Source organism: Gossypium hirsutum, chromosome D09 (genome assembly GCF_007990345.1).
Source record: "Gossypium hirsutum isolate 1008001.06 chromosome D09, Gossypium_hirsutum_v2.1, whole genome shotgun sequence".
NCBI lineage: Eukaryota > Viridiplantae > Streptophyta > Magnoliopsida > Malvales > Malvaceae > Gossypium > Gossypium hirsutum.
Window position 1 is genome coordinate 22562578 of NC_053445.1, and position 7248 is coordinate 22569825.

Consider the following 7248-nt stretch of genomic DNA (forward strand, 5'->3'; position numbering starts at 1 on the left):
TATAACTATAAACAATTCGAATTCGGTAAAATATATAACATTCAAATTCGACAATATATAAAAAATTTATATTTAATATTAAAAACATTTATTCACTTACAAACTGACATCGTATTCGGAATTGACAAATCAGATCGATTACTCGATAACTTTCAACTTTCCTCGATCTAACTCTGATTTCTTTCTTTCTTGATCTAAATCAAATCAAATTTAACTTATTTAAAAACATATTAATTCAATTTCATCCAAAAACACATAAATGAGCATTTTGCACTCTAGCCCCTTAAGTTTCACATTTATTTAATTTAGTCCATATTTCACAAAATCACAAATGACACAAAATTTCAACACACCCGTGCTTAGCCAAATTCATTAGGCATCCCTAGCAACCCAATTCTTGCATTTATTTCACATTACAACCACTAAATTTGCACATTTCACAATTTAATCCCTCATTTGCATTTTCATCAAAAACCACTTTAGAAAACATGATAATCTAACATTAAAATTTCATAATCTATCATTAAACACTTAAATACTCAACTATTCAACAATGGCATCATCCAAAATCTATAACAGTTTTGAAATCGAAGGTACGGGCTAGCTAGATTAAGCTGCAACGAGCTCAAAAACATATAAATCGTTAAAAATCGAGCAAAAACCATACCTTAATGAACTAAGGAAGCTTGGCTGAACCCTAGCTATGCTTTCTTGATAATTTCGGCTAAAGAAAAAGAAGAAGAAAGATGATATAGGCATCCTATTTCTTTTGTTTATTATATTTTATTTTCATTTAATTATCATTTTACCAAATTAACCTTATTATATAACCTTTAAAACACATATAACATGTCCATGAAAGTCCACTCACCTTATGAATGGTCTAATTACCCTTTAAGTACTTGTACATTTTAATTCCATAGCCATTTCATACATTTAAACTATAGAACTCAACTTTTACGCTTTATGCGATTTAGTCATTTTTACCGAATGAAGCATTTAAACAATAAAATTTCTTAACAAATTTTTTATACTATCATTCTATCATGCAGCAAAACTTATTAAAATAATAAAATAAATATTTTAACTCGGTTTTGTGGTCCTGAAACCACTGTTTCGATCTGACTCAAAAACAGCAGTTACATCTACAACATTTAAACATCAGTGACCATGACACATATAATACCATTTCAACATCACATTTCAATACCATTTATTCTCATTCAAATAAGCAACCAAAACTAATATTGCATATGCTCAATTTGTAACATAATCATGCAACCATTTTTAAATACATTTAGCCTAAACAGAACATACCAAATTCGCATGCTAATCTCACCAAATTGGCAACTACCAATACTAAACACAAATGCCAAATCAAATCACCCCAAAACCTCAACTATATCTTATACTAATTATACCAATTTCATTTTTCGCAATATCAATCATATAAACAACAAGAAATCTCTAATAATTTGGCCAAATGCATACAACATCACCAAACATATACATATTCATACCATATACCAAAATCTCATACTTATCAAAATGAGCCAAAGAAATTTTCATCATTCACAAACTAATTTACAAGGCAATTTATACATCAAAATATAGGTTAATAATAATTCACACCAAATAGTAATATTCAAATGGCATAGCATAGTCATCATATAGCAAATATGAACACATACTAACATTAACATCTAACCAAATAATTAACCATATGACTATACCAAATTTGCCGAATCTCAAGATAGATTATAAACATCACCTACCATTTTGTCAACACAAAATAAGTTCATTTACATAGCCAAAGTAACTTCCAACAACTACACCATTTACAAACCAACTTACATAGCTAAAACCACAACCCAAAAACATACCACATGGTCACTAGCCTATACATGACATATACTATAATTACAAGCTTCAAAAATACCAAAATGACAATGGATAGTGTGACAACGATTCTTCACAATCCTCGAGCCCGAGCTAGCTTTGATAATCTAAAAAAAATAAGGAAAAAACACACACAAGGTAAGCTTTCAAAAACTTAGTAAGTCATAAGGAAATAAATAGTCATAAAAACATACAGAAACACTTTTCTCATGTATTTCACTTTGTCTCAAACACATATAGAAACACTTTTCTCATTTATTTCACTTTGTCTCATTAAACAACATCTCTTACCTTTTTCTTTCAAAGTTCATATCAATTTCACACATACCTGAATCGTTTATCTCTTATACCCATTCTTTATCATACCGACTTTACCCGTTGAACGATACGGAATCATTAAGGATACTCAGAAACACATATATCACATACAATGCCATATCCTACATATGGTCTTACATGTTATCACATATCGATGCCACTGTCCCAGACAGGGTCTTATATGAAATCATATACGATGGCAATGTCCCAGGCATGGTCTTACACATAATCTCATATCGATTCCAATGTCCCAGACATGGTCTTACATAAAATCACACCTCGGGAGTCCTAATGTCATGACATTTGTATCCTACACTATTCCTAAGGTTTGTACGGGACATTCAGATGTCGTAACTCTGTCAATTCTGGCTCATTTTCATCTTTTCAACATTTGATACAATTCAATGATAATCAACGCATTTATTTGCATATGAACTTGCCTCGGATACGGAACGAATGGATCGGATCGACTACTCGATAACTTTCGATTTCCCTTGATCTAAATTTGATTTTTTTATTTCTTGATCTATATAAATTCAAATTTAACTTATTTAATCATGTATTCATTCAATTTCATCTAAAAACACATAAATGAGTATTTTTCACTTTAGCCCCTAAAATTTCACATTTTCACAATTTAGACCCTATTTCAAAACTACACAAAATTTCATCATACCAAAGCATAGTCGAATCTTCCCTAGATCCCTAACAGCCTATTAATTCCATTTATTTCACATTTCAAGCCCCAATTTACAAATTTCACAATTTAATCCATAATAAGCATTTTTATAAAAAAATCACTTAATAAAATATGATAATCTATCAACAAATATTTATTTTTCATCATCAAACAACAAAAAAGCTTGAATATTCATCAATAGCATTTCACAAAATCATCATCAAATTTGAAAATTAAAGCGTGCTCTAGCTAGAATACAAAGCAACGATCTCAAAAACGTAAAAATCATCAAAAACTAAACTCAAAACATACCTCAATCAAGACTTCAAAGTACCGAACCTAAAAGCTTCAAAATGGTTTCTTTTCTTTGTTATTTTTGGTAATGGTGGTGAAAAGATGAACAAAATAATGTTCTTGTTTAATTTAAGAACATTATTTACAAAGTTACTTTAATGCCATTAATGAAAACATTACAAAATCATATGATGGATGATCATTTATGTAATTATCCACTAACCATGCTCTAATCACATCATAAGGACCTCATATTTAGTTAATCATAACAAATAAACACTTAAACAATTAGTATGCCACTTTTGCATTTTACGCGATTTAGTCCTTTTATCAAATTAAACATCCAAATGATAAAATTAAATCACAAAATTTTCACACATACATGCTATCATGCTGTAAATATATAAAATAATATTAAAATAATTTTATGACTTTAGATTTGTGGTTTTGAAACCACTATTTGATTTAGCTAAAATCGGGTTGTTACACTAGGCCGTGTGCTAGGTCACTTAACAACCTGACATGCAATCCTTCGAAAGCTACAGGGGACAGACGAGCGTGTCACCTGGCCGTGTGTCACACACGGCTAAGACACACGCCCGTGTCTCTGCCCATGTGGACGAAAATAAGCCATTTTAGAGGCCATTTTTCTCACCCAACATGCCATAAACCTACAACCAAAGTTTCACATATATGCAAGCTAAAGCAAGGCACCAAATTCAAGCTATAAATTTAAGGTATACAATCATACAACCAATATGCCCATGGGGCACCTCAACTCAACATTTAATGTTGTATAAATACTATCTCAATTTTACTAAAATGTTCAACTAAACTTGAACTAGTCTTACAAAAAAAACCAATCATTGAATTCACCTATTAAAACATACCAATTGGTACCAAAATTTCCATACAACAATAGCACCAAAATGTACATATTTTTCACATAAAACAAGGTATCAATTCATCACCTTATAGCTTCCATTTTAAATTACCATTTCATCCTTAATCATCCAAGCATTAAGATCAAAGGTAACAACCACTTAAAGACTAAATATTTACATATCAAACTAAGTTCACATTAACACACAAAATCCTAAATAGAAGCCAAGCAGATGGCAACTTCAACAACCAAAAACCTATACATGTCATTATAACCAAACTTAAAACATCCATAGGTACCGATATAGTCGATGGATAGTGTGATAGATCTCCAACGACTTTCCAACCCGAACGAGCTTTAGATAACTATGAATACAAAAACATAAATACAAAGTAAGCATGTCATGCTTAGTAAGTTCGTAAAAAATATAATCTAAGTTTGTCAATACATTAAACAACCACAAAGCATGTAAATCCAAATTCAACATGAGAACAACTAATTCGAAAACTCATATATAAGCATTCATACTCTTAATTTCCACAAAGGTACACATTACCTTCCTTTCATCATAATAATGAAATTTACATTGAAAGCTCTTACCGAAGCTCACACGAGGTAATAATACCATAATTAACATATCCCTTTTCGTAATTCGATAACCAAAGTTATCCTTTTTCAGAACTCAATAGCCAAAGCTATCCATTTTCAAAACGCAATAGCTGAAGCTATCTCTTTCATAATTTAATGGTCGTCACCATCCCTTTTCATAATTTGATAGCCGAAGCCATCCCTTTTCATAGATCGATAGCCGAAGCCACCCCTTTTCATAGTACGATAGTCGAAGCCATCCCTTTTCATAATTTGATGGTCATCACCATCCCTTTTCATAATTTGATGGTCGTCACCATCCCTTTTCATAATTGATAGCCGAAGCTATCCTTTTTCATTCGTCGATGATCATCGTTACGTCGTTGAACTTTTCCACCAACACACAATTTAATATTATGTAATAATAGCATTTAAATCATAATTGAAAGCACTATTTAAACATACAAACTTACCTCAACGATAAACATAGAAAATAAAGTCGACTAATCAGAAGCTTTTTCCTTTCCTCGATCTAAAGCCATACATGGATTATCTTGATCTAAATGAATAAATTTAATAATTAATCTATACAATTTAATCCAAATTAACATTTTCTTAAAATTACACTTTGCCCCTAATGTTTTAATTTCTTTACAACTTAGTCCTTAGGCTCAGAAAATGAATTTCATAAAATTTTACCCCTACCCAAGCCTAGCCGAATATCATATACACTTATAACAGCACACACATTTCATTAATTCACAAATTATACCATGAATTTTTAACATTTTTAATTTAACCCCTAATTGATAATTTCATCAAAAATCACTTTACAAAACTTGTTCATCTAACAAAAACTATCCATTTTCTTCCATCAAAAAAATAAAAGAAACTAATATTCATTAATGGAAAAACCTTAATAGTTTAACAGTTTCACAAATTAGTCCCTAGGCTTTCTAGATTAAGCTACAACAATCCTAAAAACATAGAAATCATTAAAAACGGAGTTGAGATTCATACCATGCAAGCAAAATAAGCTTAGTCGAATCCTCCTCTTCACCAATGGCATAAAATCGGTTAGGTTTTGAAGAAATGAAGAAGATGACACTTTTGTTTTATTTAATTTAACATTTATTTACTTAATTACAAAAATAACCTTTAAAATTTTAATAATTTCAATATACCAAGCCATCATACTCCACTATCAACATAAATGGTTTAATTACCACATAAGGACTCCTACTTTAAGGTTCTATAGCTATTTAATACCTTTAGCTACTAGAACTCAACTTTTGCACTTTACGCAATTTAGTCCTTTTCATCAAATTAAGCATGTAAATGGTAAAATTTCTTAACGAAATTTTATACGGTACTACTAACATGCTGTTGAAAATAAAATAATAATAAAATAAATATTTCAACATCAGATTTGTGGTCCCAAAATCACTATTCTGATTCCACTGAAAACGGGTTGTTACAACTCTCTCCCCTAAGGAATTTTTGTCCCTGAAAATCTTACCAGAAAAGAGGTTCGGATATTATTTTCATATAACTTCCTCGGGTTCCCAAGTGGCTTCCTCTATCCCGTGATGTTGTCAAAAAACCTTACTAAAGCTATGTTTTTATTTCTCAATCCTTTAACCTCTCGAGCCAAAATTCTGATCGGTTCTTCGCTGTACGACATATCAGGCTGAACCTCAACATCCATCGGTGAAATAAAATGCGAAGGATTAGATCAATACCGTCGTAACATTGATACATGAAACATGTTACGAATCTATTCTAATTCCGTTAGAAAGCTAATCGATACACTACTGGTCCGATTCTTTCAATAATCTCATATGGCCATATAAATCGTGGACTTAGTTTTCTTTTGCAACCGAAACGATGAATTTTATTCTAGGGTGATACTTTCAGGAATCTTCTGTCGTCGATTTGAAATTGAATGTCTTTACGTTTCAAATCCACATACGATTTCTGATGATCTGAAGCAACTTTCAAACTATCTCGAATCACTTTTACTTTTTCTTCAGTCTCCCGAATCAAATCAACCCCGTGAAACTTTTTCTCCCTGAGCTCAGTCCAGTATAGCAAAGTTCGACATTTAAGACCATACAAAGCTTCATATGGTGCCATTTTTATGCTCGACTAATAACTGTTATTATACGCGAATTCGACCAACGACAAATATTTCTCACAGTTGCCTTCGAACTTTAATACGCAACAACGAAGCATATCCTTGAGTATCTGAATTACTCGCTCAAATCTCCTTCGCTTCTCCCTTGCCTGTGTGTAAGGACGTGTGGAAATGCCCAGGCTGTGTGTGATCTCCTCTTCTCCCACGCCCGTGTGGCTCGGCCATGTCTCGCATGGCCTAGGACACGCCCGTGTGTCCAAGCCATTTGGACTATTTTGGGTTGTGTAACCTTCAAATTTTTTAAAATTTAGGTCCTAGTATCCACACGGCCAAGGACTTGCCCGTGTGTCCAGGCTGTGTGGGTCACACTACCATGTCGCTAGGCCGTGTAACTCACTGTCGAATGCCTCATTGTACACACGGCACGAGACACGCCCTTGTGGGTTAAAA